The 16,139-nt window shown below is 36.3% G+C and overlaps 1 long non-coding RNA gene across 1 annotated transcript; it reads left to right on the forward strand.

The window, feature by feature from the left end:
* The first annotated feature begins 669 nt into the window (after nt 1-669).
* On the forward strand, nt 670-15,393 carry LOC136993353 (uncharacterized). Its single transcript, XR_010885647.1, has 3 exons — nt 670-683; nt 14,721-14,776; nt 15,317-15,393. It is a non-coding gene; the product is annotated as an uncharacterized lncRNA (long non-coding RNA).
* The last annotated feature ends 746 nt before the right edge of the window (nt 15,394-16,139 follow it).

Consider the following 16,139-nt stretch of genomic DNA (forward strand, 5'->3'; position numbering starts at 1 on the left):
AACAGCAATTTATTTGTCCAAGATGTTTAATATATGTGCTATCACCACCAAGAAAACAATATTTTATTCAGTCACCAATGTACACAGTGGTATTATAAACTGATGTGTATAGCAATGTAGATTTTACATACATTTGAAAAGAAAATTTGTCAAAGTTTTGACGCTGTTCTTTGGCAAATTTTCTTGTATAGCAGCTGCATATAGAAATAATATTGCAGAAGAAAACTGGTCATTTCCAGCACAGTGGTCACACATAATATGGTACATAGCAGGTAAGAATAGGCTTGCTTCTCCTGTTCTGGCCTACATACAAAAATAAATAAAAGTCTCAGTTAGATGTGCACAAATAAAAATGTTTCATGTCCTCTCCTCCTGTTCTGCACTGCTCTGCTGTACTGAGCCCCGCATTCAGGTGAAGACTGCATTCTACTAAGTTGCTCGTGGGTAAAGATTTTGTGCATGTACATACACTTACTGCTTGTGGAGTTAGTTGAGGGTGCTGAAGTTTTCCCATGGGAAACAGTTTGAAGGATGGGGCCAAGAAAATCATTGCATTTGCTTTTCATAATTTTTTCTGATCAAATACAACTTCAGTTCTTCTCTCCCACCATCTTGTCAGACTTTAGATGATGAAAAGACCTTGAGTGATGAAGAGCACTGCAACCAAGATATCACTTTTACAGGTATGCTGCCTTTGCAAAATGCAAAAAAAAAGATAATAATCTGCCTGGTTTTGCCCCCCAGATGTTAGTATTTCTTTGGTAGCATGTTCTGGAGTTATACTGATCTTTGTGTTTAACTTGCATAGTATCTTTCTTAAAATTTGTACCTTGGCAATAACTAAAGTTGATTAAAGACAAAAACACTCCCTCAGCAGTCAGCTGTAAAGCCATGACAATGAATACATTAGAATATTTGTTATTTTTTTCCATTACTTGGAAATAGCAGTATTTAAGTATGGTTGCCCAATAATCATTGTGTTGTATATTTAGTTACATTAAGGGTAATGATCTAGAAAAGCACTGTTCATAACTGGGTTTTCCCTACAAGAAGCTTTTGTTGCAAAATAAGCAATTAATCTTCAGATAGACCGTGTATAAAGCAGGTGTTCAGTGACATAGTGCTTGGTGGCATCAGTATTACACAGTCTTGCTTCATAGCATGTTGGTACCAGTATGGAGAAAAGATAATGCATTTGGAGTTTTCCATCTGAAGCATACTGATGTCTTTATAAATAACTTTTGCTTCTCAAGACAACTCTTCATGTATCATGAATATTCTAACATTAGAATCTGTTAATCTGAATGGAAATGCAGCCTAAAATTAGTTACAACCATCTGCATCTGTGAGCTCAGTCATACACAAGTTTGAAATCTGAATTCATACTTTTGTGTCCGAAATAGAATAAAAGAACACTATTTTCATAAATGAAATTTTTGTTAAATTATTCAAGAAGTTAACTTTCTGCTCATGCTACATACCGCTATTGAAGGCCTAACTATTTCTTTTCTCTGGGTAGTTTTGTTTTCAAAATAATCACTTATTTTCACTTATTTAGATGGAAAGCAAACATAGCATGCAAATATGAAAAGGTTTATGTTTCTGACTGAAAAATTAGATTGTCACATTGATATATGTATAACTACTGCTGAGAAAGTCAGGATGTAAATCAATATAATTTTATTAGACTAATGGCTTAACAATTTAATATATTAAATTATTACAACCAGTTCCTGTAGCATTTAGCTTTATCTCAGAATTTCTCTCAGTCCAGTTGGACTATTTCCTAGAGGCAGAGAACCAAAGCCTGTTACAGTCCGTAGAAAAAAATAACCCAGTCGCCTGAGAAGTAAGATCATGAAGACCTGAATATGAACCCAAATACAAACTACTACTTAGCTGTGTATCGTTCAGTATGAAGGAAGTCATTGTGTAGGTAGGCAGTTTAAGGAATCTCCCTGTGTTCAGGGAGAGCCTTCAATTGATGATTCATTGTATTCCATTGCCAAGCCAGATTCGCAGCTGATAAAAAAACTGGCATAGCACCTTCCACGTTGGTAAAGCTGTACAAGTATGCAGCAGCAAGGAGATGGCTTGCTACCTTTTAGTAAGAACTACCTTTTTTTTCCCTTTACTATTACTTTTAGTTATGCTAAAGGATTTGCTGTTTTGGTTTCTTTTAGGGAGAAGGAGTGGAAGTTGGTTGTTTCAGAATAGTAAACTTGCCCACTTAAATTATTTAATGCTCTACAGTCTTTTTTATAACCTAAGTGCATTTTCCTGTCAGAAGGGGTCAACAGAGGTCAAAGCAGCAGGTGCAGGGTCTGATGGCCTTTTGCAAATTTCAGAATGTTATTAAAATTTATTTGTAAAAGGTTACACATTTTCTTCCTCTTTCCTTTCTAAATAATGGAATAAGCTGAAAGGCCACTCTCTCCTGGAGATGTTGCCAAGTTCATAGCATTACAGCACAAACTGTCCAAGGTTTGAAGTCTAATCAACATCATTCATATACTTAAATGCAAAGAAGCAACAACGGATTATAAGAATTCAACTCTCCTCTGGGTGTACGTGCAGATTATACTTGTGTCAAATAAGGACTATCAATCTTGGAAGTTCTCCTTGTGATAAAAAGGAGTAGCTCTAGCTCTTAAACTGTTTGACACCGGCTGGAGGCTTTTGAAAATACATATTTATCAGCGGTCCTACTTTCTAAAATCATTCTATGAACTGGTCACTATTTAACAAAAGAACAGCTTGATAGAAATTAAATTTATGCTGACCCTTTAAATGATGGATGTTGAAACAGATTTGCACAGTGCAGTAACTGTGTTCACACAAACTCTCTGTCAGTTCAAGACTTCAGTCTGAGTGATTTCCAATGCAATCCGTTCCAGACCAAGGAGTTTAAGGCCAGAAGCAAACGTCTTATAAATTTCAGCTGATTAATGTCGTTTTCCAAAGTATTTGTCACCTGCACAGACATCCACATGCTCCTCATGTAAGCAAACTTATCCTGCAGTGCATTTGGAATGGGGTTATGCCAATAAAGCCTTTCTCAGTGCATGCTGTTAGATGTTAATAAGCGTGCTATTTAGTAATCACATTTCTTTGACTGAATTTCAATGTCAAACTTCAGAACTAGGTTTACAGTCCAAAATAAACTTCAAAACAGCAGGGCTATATTAGCTAAACTTTCCTGGCCAAAACTTATATTTTTCATTCTAATGAGATATCAACAAGCTTTGCTTCCAAGAATGTTTATTGTATTTTTTCAAAAATCACTTTACAGAGCTTAGAAATCAATAAAAATTGTTCCCTTAATATTTACAGGTTAACATTAGAAGACTGTAGCGTGGGAATTTTTACAACAAGCAAAAGTAAAATCATCCGTATAGAATTTGATTTCCCCAAAACCTGTGATAAGAGAAAGAAAAAATAGTGTTTATGTCTCCAGAAGTGTATAATATTACAGAATAAAGAAACAATAACCAATACCCCTCAATATCATGAAAAAAATTAGTGTTCCAACAAATATTGGTAAAAACAGATCATTTGGAAAGAACAAGCAAAACAATGCCAAAAATCAAGTATGTAAGGTAAACTTAAATAATGGCAGAAAGAGAGGGGGCATATTTAATTAGATACAAATATATAACATATATATGAGAATACATTGAAATACATTAAAAAAAAACAGTATCAAAACTACCCACTATTTTTCCTTGTAATAAATATTGTTTAACTATCATCTTAGATTGTGGATACTAAAACCCAAGCTTTACATTTCCTTAAACAGATATCTCTAATATCGCCTCACATTAACCACTGCAATACTCATGCATCAGAGACACCCCACATAGGAAAAATCGTTTTTAAAATTCACCCATATCACTATGCTCTCAGAGAGGTCAGACATTGCCCTGGGAAGTATTCTGGGGAAAAAACAGTTCCAGACAGAATAATACCCAGTAGGAACAAGCTGCCATCAGCACCCCCAGATTCAAGGCTAGGATTGAGTATTTGCCTTTACAAGGCAAATTTCATGTCTCCTAACCCTGACCCTACTCCTTTAAGAACCCAACCCTGCTCCAAGGACTAAAACCTCAAATGACTTCAATGGAAGCAGGATCAGGCTCTCTTCTTTAAAATGATTAGGATTGCTGACTTCCATGTGGAAGGTATACAGGTGATTCATTCAATGTGACTGTAGTGAGATATAGTAGTTGGTATCGTCCCTCTAGAGGGAAGGTATGGCACGGTGTCCTCACAGTCCAGAGCTCTGAGTGCTGCTGGGCATTCCAGGTACAACTTCAGAAAAGAAAAATCACTTTTCACTACTCAGATAAACTGTTTATACCTGTTTCCCTATGGAATTGCTTCTTTTTCCACACTTTATTTTTAACACAGATGTGTGATACCCTTATTGTACAAATCCCCTTACCCTTGCTGGCGTCAGAAGAAAATCAGCACATCTGCTATGTTTTTCCAATACATCAAGATGTTTGGGGTTTGATCCCTGTAATTTGCCTCAGTACCTGCCAAATCTAAGGGCAGTATTTTCAAGTGAAAGCCTGGACATCAAGCCTAAATGAAGTTCTAAGGTAATTTTTGTGCCACTGTCAACTCCACCTCCTTCTTCATGGTTCTCAAGAGCCAGAAAATGTTCAGCCTAAATTCAGTATGTGGCCTAGAACCTGAATAGTTGTAGGTCATAAGGGACCTCTGGAGGGCTGTAGTCCAATCTCCTGCCTGAAGCAGGGCGAGTTAGTTCAGGTTCCTCAGGGACTTGTCCAGTCAAGCCATGAACATCTCCAAGGATGGATTTCACAACCTCTCTCAGCCCCTTTTCCAATATTTGACCACCCTTATGGTAAAAAGGTCTTCTTATATCTGATTGCAATTTGCCATTTTCTAATTTGTGTCCATTACCTCTTGTCCTATCCCTGTGCCCCTTCAAGAAGAGTCTGGTTCCATCTTCTCTCTGCCCTCCCATTAGGTAGTTGTCTATCTCAGTTGTCAGAAACATCATGATCCAAAAAAAGGCTTTCACTGTGGGTCTTTTGGGCTTTTAGAGTTTCGATATAGTTAGTCACAGCCTTTATTGCAATATCATTGAAAACTCTTTTTTGAAGTTAGTGGGTGACTGCAAAGTTTGAAAAGAACTGTAAATAAAAAAGAACATGTTGGTCTCCATTCCCATATCATTTGGGATTTAGAGTGGGTGTCCTCCTGCCACCTGCTTATCATTCTGCCAAAGTCCAATTTGCTACTTGTTTCAGAAATACACAGAATTCTGTCTTGAGTGCCAGCCCCATGCCTATTTCTGGAAAATGAAAATATAATCTCTCAGGCTGCCTTTGCAAGTGTCTCTTCCTACCTCACTAGAACTTTAAGAATTTAGAAACATGGCACTCAGCTATCTTTCCATTTGTTGAAAGATAAAATTAAGCATAAGAAAAAAGAATCCCTTCTGGATATTAAAATATGAGAAAATGAGATATGCAGCGCCAGAATAATCACGTGACTTTTTTAGGACCAGAAAATGTCTTATCCTATAAGGTTACCCAGATACTTAAAGTCAGTCAAAGGGCATGCAGTGGTGGCTTTGCTCTAGTACAAATAAAGTCACTCTATTAGTTCTACTGTCTTACGTAACCACTTGATCCACCTCACTGGTTGTAATGGTCTGATGCGACAGGGCTCTGCGAAGTAGCTCAGTGAGCCCATTATTTTGTCAAGTCACTCTGCAGCTAGCTGCCGGTATCACTTCAGTCCCAGGCAGGCTTCACAACACCGTCTGTTCTGCAGAACTAATCTAGCCCGCTCACACAAATTCAGTCAAACACTGTGTACAACATCTAGTAAGAGAGTCAGGAGATTTCAAGACCCTTTAAGAAATGCCCTGTTCTTGAAACTGAATGTCTCTCTCTGGAGCAAATTCCTTCCCCTCTGCCCTTACTGATACTGAATTTAATGATATCTATGTCCACATCCACACAACCGTGTGCTGACTCCAAGGCACACCATGCTCAAACCTGGTGACCTTTAGTTAGTGCAGCAACCTGTTATAGCTTATATAATCAAAACGTAATTTCTAATTGAAGACACACAGAGGGAGGAGCTAAAGGGAAGTGACTGTAGAAATGATCAGGCTGGCTTTTCCATTCCATTTTTGCAGAAAGAGCAGAGATTTTCTGCTAGAGATTTACTAAGATCCCTGAAGTTACATAGTAAAAGCTAGACTTATAAAGGTATTAGGCATGTGAAGATACAGATAAATGCTATATAAGCACATCTGAAAATCACACTGAAAGCCTACCTGCACATTCAGGTGCTTAAGTTCTTTTAATATACTAGCCCTTATCATCATATTTAAGCATATAAATAAAAATACTTGATTTTCAGATATGTTCCTACTGATCATAGTTTAGTATTTAAAATAACATATTGATAATACAGATTTAGTACTGCAAGTGCTGCCCTTTATTGGTCCATATTGATCCCCTTTATAGCTCTATCGACTTGAGTGGAATGACAGTTTTTGACCTTGTACTGAAACTGTATACTAGTCATACAAGAGTTTTACTACCTGATCGTCCTAATCGCTTAACACACTCATCTACTGATCCCTCTTTTAGCTACCTGTAGAAACTAGACTGAAAGGAGGTACACTGACATGCAAAAAGTAATTTTGTTTTCTTCCCTTTGCTGAAAATTCTGTGCTGCCCCAGCTTTTCACTGTGACTTTCATAACTGAGACATGAAGAACTGGAATTATTTGCTATGTCTCATGTCTTTTGTTATGTTTCGTATTTGAACGGGCAGTAGAATTCTCAACAGGATCTTCAGCACCTTACCAGGCCCTTACTGTGGTAGGATATATACAAGAAGAGGACTATCATTTTTTCTAATGAAAAAACTATGCATCAACATGCCAGGATCTTGACAAGATGAGGTTTTCATGAACAGTACTCAGCCTCTGAAAATCCTGTTTTTTCAGGAGAAAAACCTAAAACACTCAACCAGCAAATTCCAGTCTGAAATGTCTAATAGTTTTGAACTGAAAGCCAACAATTTTCAGTTCAACATTGCCATTATGGAATTCAGTTATACCATTCAATAAAATTGTAGTGAGACTGCTCTATGTGCTTGTTCTCTTCTGAAGACTGAGTTGTGTTCATGTTTAGAAGTCATGAATGGGTGCTCAGCTAGCAAGGAGATTCGATTACATAAATATTCTGATACACTGGACAACTGCAAAAGTATAAGTTTGCAATAAAATGGATGATGATGAAGCAAGAACTAGATTTTGAATTTCCTAAAATAACTGGATAAAAGGAAAGAATTTATATTATTCTCAAGTTCTGCTTTTCTTAAATAAAAGGTAATTTTAGTGTTGTGAATGCTACCTCAGAGATGGGGGGAGGAAAGAAACAAAAGAAAAAAGCAATTTTGTGTGAAAACAAAATGTGTGCTATTTTAGCACTGTGCCTCCTTATGTTTTAAACTATTATTTTGTATTTGCCAGCATATGCTACAGGAATGTGTACGAGTGTACATACAAGGCCCCCGTTGATTATTGTATAGTCCTTTGAAGGAAGAACAAACTCCAGCGTTTGATACTGAGAGCACCGTCTCAGAAGAGACACTCTCCCAGGCACGCGCCGCCCGGATCTTGCAGTGCCGCAGGAAGCAGAGCTGGTGCTGTGAGAAGAGAGGGAACAATCTCAGCTGTTTTAATCTCGCCTTTTGTTCCAAGCCCTTTGATCTTCTCTTTGTTCCCTCTTTGTGAAGCATAACTTACACTAGCGGTAATTTATTTAGTTCACAGTTTGCTTATCTCTGCTGAGCAATAGCACAGCGTAGTGTGAAGTTCCTGTGTAACTATCGGACTATGATTTGTCTTTTTTTTAAAGATGGCATCTGTGTTTCTATTGTATAGTCTGAATGTCAAATCGCCTGTTTGTTGTTTTTTTAAAGTCAACACCTGAACCTCTAATTGCAGAGTGTTTGTTTAGTGACTAGAATATGCTTTGCAGGTAACCTCTGATTTATTTCCCCTCAGACTTCATCTACTGGCTGTGAAAGACACGGTTTCACAACATATGCTATGATTTTTAATGGGGATTTTCATACAGTTTACATACCAATTAATTAAGAAGTAGGCAGTTCTCATAGAAACTGCTCATTATCAAAAGTCCCAGTGGCATTTATTTTTTTATAAAAGCAGGCATGTATTTTTGCATTAAGTAATTTTCTTGTCTTTTTAATTTAGTTTTATGTTAACCAGCTGTATATCTAAGAGATGGAAAGAATATCACAGGACTTGGTATCCAGCCACTGGAGAAGCAGGCTCTTGCCTGTGAAGATGGTTGTTCATTACAGTGTATTTGACTTCTGCCATTGCCACACTGGAGCAACAACAGGGATTGTGATGATTTCAAAACAGAGCAGATATTTTCCACAGCTCTGAGAAATATGAAGTAAGATGGAGTAAGTACTGCCATCATCAGTTTGCACTCTCAGAAAAGGAGCATAAACAGACAGAGGCCCTGCTGGAAGCAGTGAGCAAAGAACTGGTAAGACCAGAGCATTTGAAGAGTAATTGGCATCGAGGCATCTCTCTTTGGAGGGCAGACAAGACCGTGGAGGTCATCAGTGCCACCTGATGAATCGGACCTGATGAACTGAGCTGATTTTCAGGGAAAGATAACAGAAGCTGTTTAGCTACCAGCCTAAATATCAGAAACCTGTTTCAGTATGGAGAAGGTCTGTAGCTAATAAGGCCTATTTGATCAGGTATGGAGTGGAGAAACAGGTGGACATAGCCAACATCCGCTTACAACAAGGGGAAGCAGCTAACAGGTTTCTGCTTTTCTCTATCTATAGCCAGCCGTCCAGGAAGTTTGTCTAAAAGCCTCAAAAGCCTCATATGTAGTTCTTGAAGCCAGTCATTTTCTGAAGAAATTGAACCCCCTGGGTAATCTATTAGCCCACTGAGGGTTTTCAGGCAACCTTGTTTCAACTCGAGTGTCACTGTTTTTGTATGGAACAATATATGCCAAGGAAGATGTAGGTACGAGAACGCAGAATTTGAGCACAAGCTAACGAAGATAATGTAGCAAAGTATTCTGTCAAACATTAAAGCAATACAAAAGCAGTTCCAGAGAAGGCTGATGTCACATACACAGATTCTCAGTAGATCTTTTGAAAATGTGAATTTTTGTGATAAGATTTATTGCACACATGGGACACGAAAGAGACCAAACAGCTTAATGTTTTCCTGCATTTCAGAGTAAGGAAACTGGAGACAGTGAAAAAATGATCATCAATAAGATGAAGGTATTATATGGGAAAACTCACAGGGCCTTAGGAAGAGACACACAGGAATCATCGGGCAGGAGAAGATAAGTGATTAATGTGTTTGAATAGAAAAGGAAGTGATACACTCAATGGCTTAGGAAAGGTTTAGTACTGTTGTCCAGGGTGACATTTTGTTTCAGCATAAGGTTTTCTGCCTTATTTTTTAAATAATAATTAAAAAAAACCATAAAAATTACAATCCATGGTTTATTCTTTCATATCATGTGTCAGCTACTTTGAGCTAGCCAGAAGGCAGTCACATGTGGCTAGCTGAAAATTGTGTGAGTGATCAAAATGCTCAGTTGATACAGAAATGACCATAACATGCTTCCACCAGCCTTGGCTCAGTAAATAAGATGTTACCAAAAAGATGTTTCAGAGGTGCTGTTTCAAAACTGTAGAGGACACCCTCCAAAATGTTCCAAGTGAGCCTAGAGGTTGCCCTAATCTGCACTACAGACAATAGAGAGATCAGAGCATTCAACTACCCCAAACTGTCTCATCTCCCCATTTTTGGTACCAATAAAATCTCATCAGAAGCACAGTAATGAACTCAAATCTGCATCATTTGAAATACATCTTTTGCTATTTTATAGATTTAATTAAACATATTTGATCGTAACTAAGTCTCTGAGATTCACAATAATTAAATCTTAAACTCCAGACCTTTACGTGAATAGAAACCGAAAGCTTTAAATGGAACATGCAAATAAAAAGATTGCCGTGTGCACCCAAACACAGCCTTACAGCCTGTAACTGCTAAGAACGTAGGAACGGGCTCTCGATACGTAGCCCCTTTATACATTGCTTGCAAGTATAAAGTTTTTGAAAGGCAATATAAAGGAGTCTCACAAAGATCAATACCCCAGCCTTATGGTATAAACCTTAAGACAACTTGATACATTTATCTTCATTTATACATATACATGTTTAGAATTTTCACTTTGAATTTTCATGTTAAAATTCAAGTTGCACTTTTGAGCTGAGAACACCTTTACTATCTGACTAGATCCATTTTTGATCTTGTCACAGATTTGATGCTGGGAAAAGGCAGAATTATGCAGGGGACATATGGAGGTTAAACAAAAAGGGGATGAGAACAACGAAGTTAGCCTCTAAGAATTCAGAGACTTCTCCATCTGGATGCTAGCGAGCACCTAAAGCATTTCAAAATTCAGCAGCAGTGAAGGGGAAGAACACCAGTGAAATCAAAATAGGTTCCTCCTAGTTCATAAAGTCTTCTAGTCATGCATCAAGGGTGAAAAGACTAATCCATTATGTTAGTCATTCATTTAGAGGTAGGTAATAGGAAAAGATCCTTAGGGACTAGCAGGCATTTTCTAATAGTGACTTGCTGCTCTTTAGTAAGCTCAGTCCCATAGGACACATAGTTCTAAAGTCTCAAAACATTTCCCCAAGTGCCACGAAATGAAATAACAAAAAAAGCCTTATATAATTCCTGTCCCCACAGCTTAAAAAGAGCAATTCAAATCCATGCAGCCATGAAAGAACAAAACACGTAAGACAGAAGTGCTTCTAACCAACGTATAAAAGGCTGAATACAGGTTTAATTTAAAGATTATTAAATTATTATTTAAAGTTATTTAAAGTTTAAAGTTATTTAAAGTTATTTCTTAGAGGTCAGACCATAAAGAATGAAGTTTCTATTATGACAGACCAAAATTGGAGACCATATGCCCTTCTTCAAATCTGGCATTCTGCCTCCTTGTGAAGTAGAGACAGTGAGAAGTAATAAATGAATTCTTTGCAATTATACAGAAGTTTTTACCTAAGGATTTAAAATATTTAGTTGTTTTTGATTTGCAGCAATTTACAGTTCTATGGGAATTTTTAAGTTGAAGAACACTTTGAATTTCAGGTGGACAGGTATGAAAAGCTCAATTCAAGGTGATGACAGAAAAATACAATAGAAAGACAAAGATTTCTGAGGAGTATTACTGCAAATCCTAATCCTAATATCAAATCCTAAATTTTAGGAACCTAAAGAAAACTACTGGAGACTAAAGATAAGATTCACAAAAGCATTTTGCCTATGAAACAAAGGTTTGAAAGTTAGGATGATGCCTGACAGAACCCGAAGATGTGAGGTGAGAAGAGCACTTTCAGGAATTTGGTTGTCAATTCAGGACCCACATAGTGTCAAATAAAGCCACATTAGGCATTTGGGATGTCAACACTAGGCACCTGGGAGGCATCTAAAATGTCTTCATGAATCATTTCTGTCAAAACTCACACCACCCAACTTCTTGGAGCCTCTGGCAAAAGATTCTTGTAAAAGACCAAAATTATTTATCTCAGCTTGCCTGGTCATCAGGCCTTTCTCACTGGGATTTTTGCTGGGTGCTGAAATAATTGATGAAATAATTGACTGCCAACATTAACTTTTTCAACTTGATATTGAGATCAGAATAGCTTAATTGACTGGACGTTTAAGTGCATCCATAGCTGCCGCTTCCCAAACACAGACCCTGGTTCTACAGAGCTCTTTTGGAGTTCTCTTTTTAGTAATCTATGGCATGTTGCTTAGATACGCTCTTGAGAAACCTTTTCACTTCTTAACAGCAGAAAGCCTAACCATTTCCATAATTTATAACAGTAACATCTTTTACACAAAACACAACTGCTATTATTCTAGTTTTCAATAAAAGGCCATTATTCTCACAATTATTCAAATTATTAAATATTAATCATTAAAAGCCTGACTAATACAGAAATGTTAGAGTCTATTCATGCACTTCATGGAATTAACCCTGCCTGACTTCAAGGCTTAGCCTTGATACAATGTTCACTTTTTAAAAAAATTTGGCAATTTCACAAAACAAATGCAGGAAAGATCTAAACATAATGCAAAAATCAACACAAAAATGAAAAAAAACAACAAGAGCAAAAGTACTTTTTGTATTTGTCCTCCTGTTAAAGTCCATAAAGATGACTTATGGGCAAAGTTGATTCAGTTGAAGTTCTAGCTTCATATGAATTCTTTATTCTTTTATTAATTATTATTTTTTGTCCAAACCAGCTTGCTCTGAAGGCAATTTGTTTAACTTACTAAATTTTATGTAAGCCAGTATTATTGCCAGGGTTAAGTTTTTCCTACTAGGCCTCCGTAAAGATTTTCTTTCATTTAAGTCAATGTGGCTGAGTATTTTTTGCAAGTTTTAAGTTACTGTAACTTAATTATATTTATTGATGCTGGTTATTCAGGTGCTATCTACAGTTTTTATAAACTCAATACTTCACAAAGTTTTGTTATTGAAATTCAATGATTTGGGCATTAATAAAAGATAATGAACCTCCAAATCTTTTCAAATTATACCTTTTTTATCTACTCATGAGGACAAATCCAGAATTAAAAATTTCAGCCAGCATATCTAGAAACAAAACATATGGAAAAAGCTCAAAAGAAAATGAATCTTCATGAGATTTTTTAGTTTTCTATTATATTCTTAATGACCTTGGACAATCAGCATAAGCATCTATAATTCAGAGGATTTTTTTCCAGTAAGTGCAGCTTTTCTCTTCTTACAGTTCATGTATTTACCATTCAACTTGACCATCTCTAGGTAACTTTATAGTGAATAATAACAACAAAATCTCCCTCAGCTCCCCAGAACTACAGAGAATGCTTACTTCACACACGTATACGGCTTGCATCTTTCTACTATTCCCAGCCCAGCAGTACCTCAAATTGCATCCAGTCTGATAGAGCAACGTTTCCTTTACAGAAATGAATTCTGGCAACAAAAAAAGGAGTTTCGTTTAATCCCTCATGGTACAGAGATATTTCTCGGCCAGAAGAAGCGAGTATCCCACTGTGTTTTCATGTCAATGTTTTATGCATGGCCAGAAAGTGCTGATAAAGCATTTCTATGCATTTGGAAGAAAAAAAGCACTCAAACGTGCATTTCTATAGCTCTTTAAAAATGCATCATAGTGGAATTGCCTGTGAGTTTCAACCATAACAACTAAGGACAATGTTTGTTCAGTTTATCTTCCTTGCATCTAATTTACTCTTGAAATGTATGGAGTTTTAATACTAATGAAACAGATAGATTTACTCTAGTTGTAAGGCCAGATAAAGACCAGGCAAGTATCATATCATTCTTCATATTTCACAGTTTTTCTAGTATCCTTCTAACCTTCCTATTAGTTTTTCCATGGCCTTTTCCTGAATAAAAGCTGTCAGACAAGACAGTCTGTGTCATAGCTTTTTGAGGTATAATCTTTCGGATCCAGCAACATTGTCCTATTCCTGGAGGAGCCACCCAGCTTTCCCTACCTGTCTCTTTAACGAGTTAGACTTCATAAAACACTATGCACTAAATAACGTTTTCAGGATGCCTTTATGTATAATGACTTTGATGTTCTAATAAAATCAGATCCTTCCAAAGGACACAGCACTGTCAAATTCATATGCATACAATAAATGCAAACATTTTATTTATTTCTACATGCTCAATTTCTGTTTTATTTATTAATTCACTTGTTTTGATGGGATGATAAAGGAGGGTAACACTACAAATTCTTGAATAATAATTTGAATTAAAGCTGGATTTGTCTTCCTCACACATAACACTTCTTAGATTAATGGTTAAAAGACAGTGGTAAATGAGTGGTGAGTATCCTGCATTAACCTGCAACTGTTGGGAGCCCCAGTTTGAACTGATGGACTCAAAGAGAACTAAGAAACATCTCAATACAGAGCAACACGGTACCGTGTTAGAAAGCTTTCTCCAGCTCCAAGTGAGATAGCAGCTTGAGTTCTCAAAGCAGAACAGTTGTGCTGACTGATGTGATAAACAGCATCCACACTAACTGAAAGTGAGAGATGTAAGCTAGATTTGTGCTATTGATCTGAACAGTTGTCTGTCCACCTGGTTTTCACAGGCAAATTAAACATAGGACTAAATTAGGAAGGGCATATGCTAATATCAGAGCCAAGTTATCCCAGACTCCCTCTACCATCAGTGGAGACAACTGGCTCCCCAAGAGGAGAAGCCCATCCAAGACCTGAATATGGAAGTGCCTCTCACTTTTCACTGATAACAGAGAAAACATGCAGAACAGTTTCCTAAATTATAGGCCTTTTGAGCATTAATTTTTAACAAACCTGAAGTGAAGAGGCTGGAGTTCAGAACCTAAACTCCACTTTTATATCTTGAGTTGACTTTTAATAAAAAATAAAGGTTATTGTTACACTTGCAAGCATCCCAAAAGTTTTGTCTGTTTTGTGTTCTGGTGTCTGTTCTAGAAAAAGGCAGAAAGATGTTATCTGAGTTCCTTATGTTAATGAAATTTAGCACAGTGCATCTGTTTATCTTTATATATTTCAGATACATGATACTTTCTATTCTACATGTGCGTTCCTCCATATCTGGCTAAACCTGCTGTAAGTATAGTATTACACTTTCACCATTCATGAGGAAGAATACTGCATGCATAAAGGTCACAAGGCCATCATGGAAAAGATGTGCGAGAGGAAAAAAAGAAGGAAAAACAAAGTAAATTTCAAACAGAAACTTGAGGTTATTCTTGGAGTTTACTGTAGAGTAGAGTGTTCTCTGGAGAAGCATTAGACCAAATAAATATTTAATGAAAGATGCTAAAAAGACAACACATCATACTATGAGGGAATGAAATAATGCTATAACCGTGCCTGCTCTGCCTGAGCATACCTGTATGCTGATCTGTTCAGTGTTACGTTCTGCAGTGATGCAGCTTTGCAGAAGTGCTTTTTCTTTCTAAGGCAAAGATTCAGAGACACTTCCCTAAATAAAAGGTTAGATATCAAAGTATGCATTGACCAGTCAATATCTTTACACATATAGGCAGCCATAATTAGCATATGATTCATTACATCATTTAGGAATTGATCTCTTCATCATTCTGTGCTTACTTATCATCTTGAATTCACTTTGCTGTTGTTCAGGCGGATGACTTCTATTAATATTTCAAAGGTCATGAAAAAACAAGTCTGCATGATCTGTATGAAGCATATAGGAAGCATATGAAGACTGTGCCTAATAAAAATTGATATATCAATTCAGAAGACTATTCACCTTTCATCCTCATAATATAAGATTTAAAGAATTGTTTTTTACTGAAACACTGATTAATTCAATTTCTTTGGTAATGTTTTTCACATAAATTATTGGGAAAATACGTTGGTTTTAGTGCTTACCTTCAAAAACCACTGCAATATTTCTTTTTATTACACATTTTATATAATCTATAAAATCCATTTGAAATTGAAATAAAAATAATTCATCAAATATATACTATTTTATAGTGTCTGTGGATTGCCTGTTCAAATTCATAAAAAATTATATATTATTTCCTATGTGAGACCACTATTTATAATTTTACTTTTCATTACCTGTTCTCAGCACTAGCACTTATTGTGCATCTTTTAAATTGCTGCAGTTTCATTGATTAAAGCTCAGTTTAAGACAAATATCAGCCCATTCATACAACTGTACAAAACAACTCCTTCACCGTTATTGACTTTCTCATATTTTTTTTAGGATTCACTTATAATTAGCATTATATTATATATTATAATAATATATATTTCATTTTCAAAGGATGGTATGAATACAATACTTTTTAAATACAAAGATACAGAAAACTTTAGTGGCGATGTAGATCCCATATCAACACAGATTTACAGAAGAAAATTAACTACGAGCTCCATGGTATGATGCTCAAGGAATATTAATGCTCATACCAAGATGAGTGAAATTTTATGAAGT

The sequence above is a fragment of the Apteryx mantelli genome, chromosome 14 (genome assembly GCF_036417845.1).
Source record: "Apteryx mantelli isolate bAptMan1 chromosome 14, bAptMan1.hap1, whole genome shotgun sequence".
NCBI lineage: Eukaryota > Metazoa > Chordata > Aves > Apterygiformes > Apterygidae > Apteryx > Apteryx mantelli.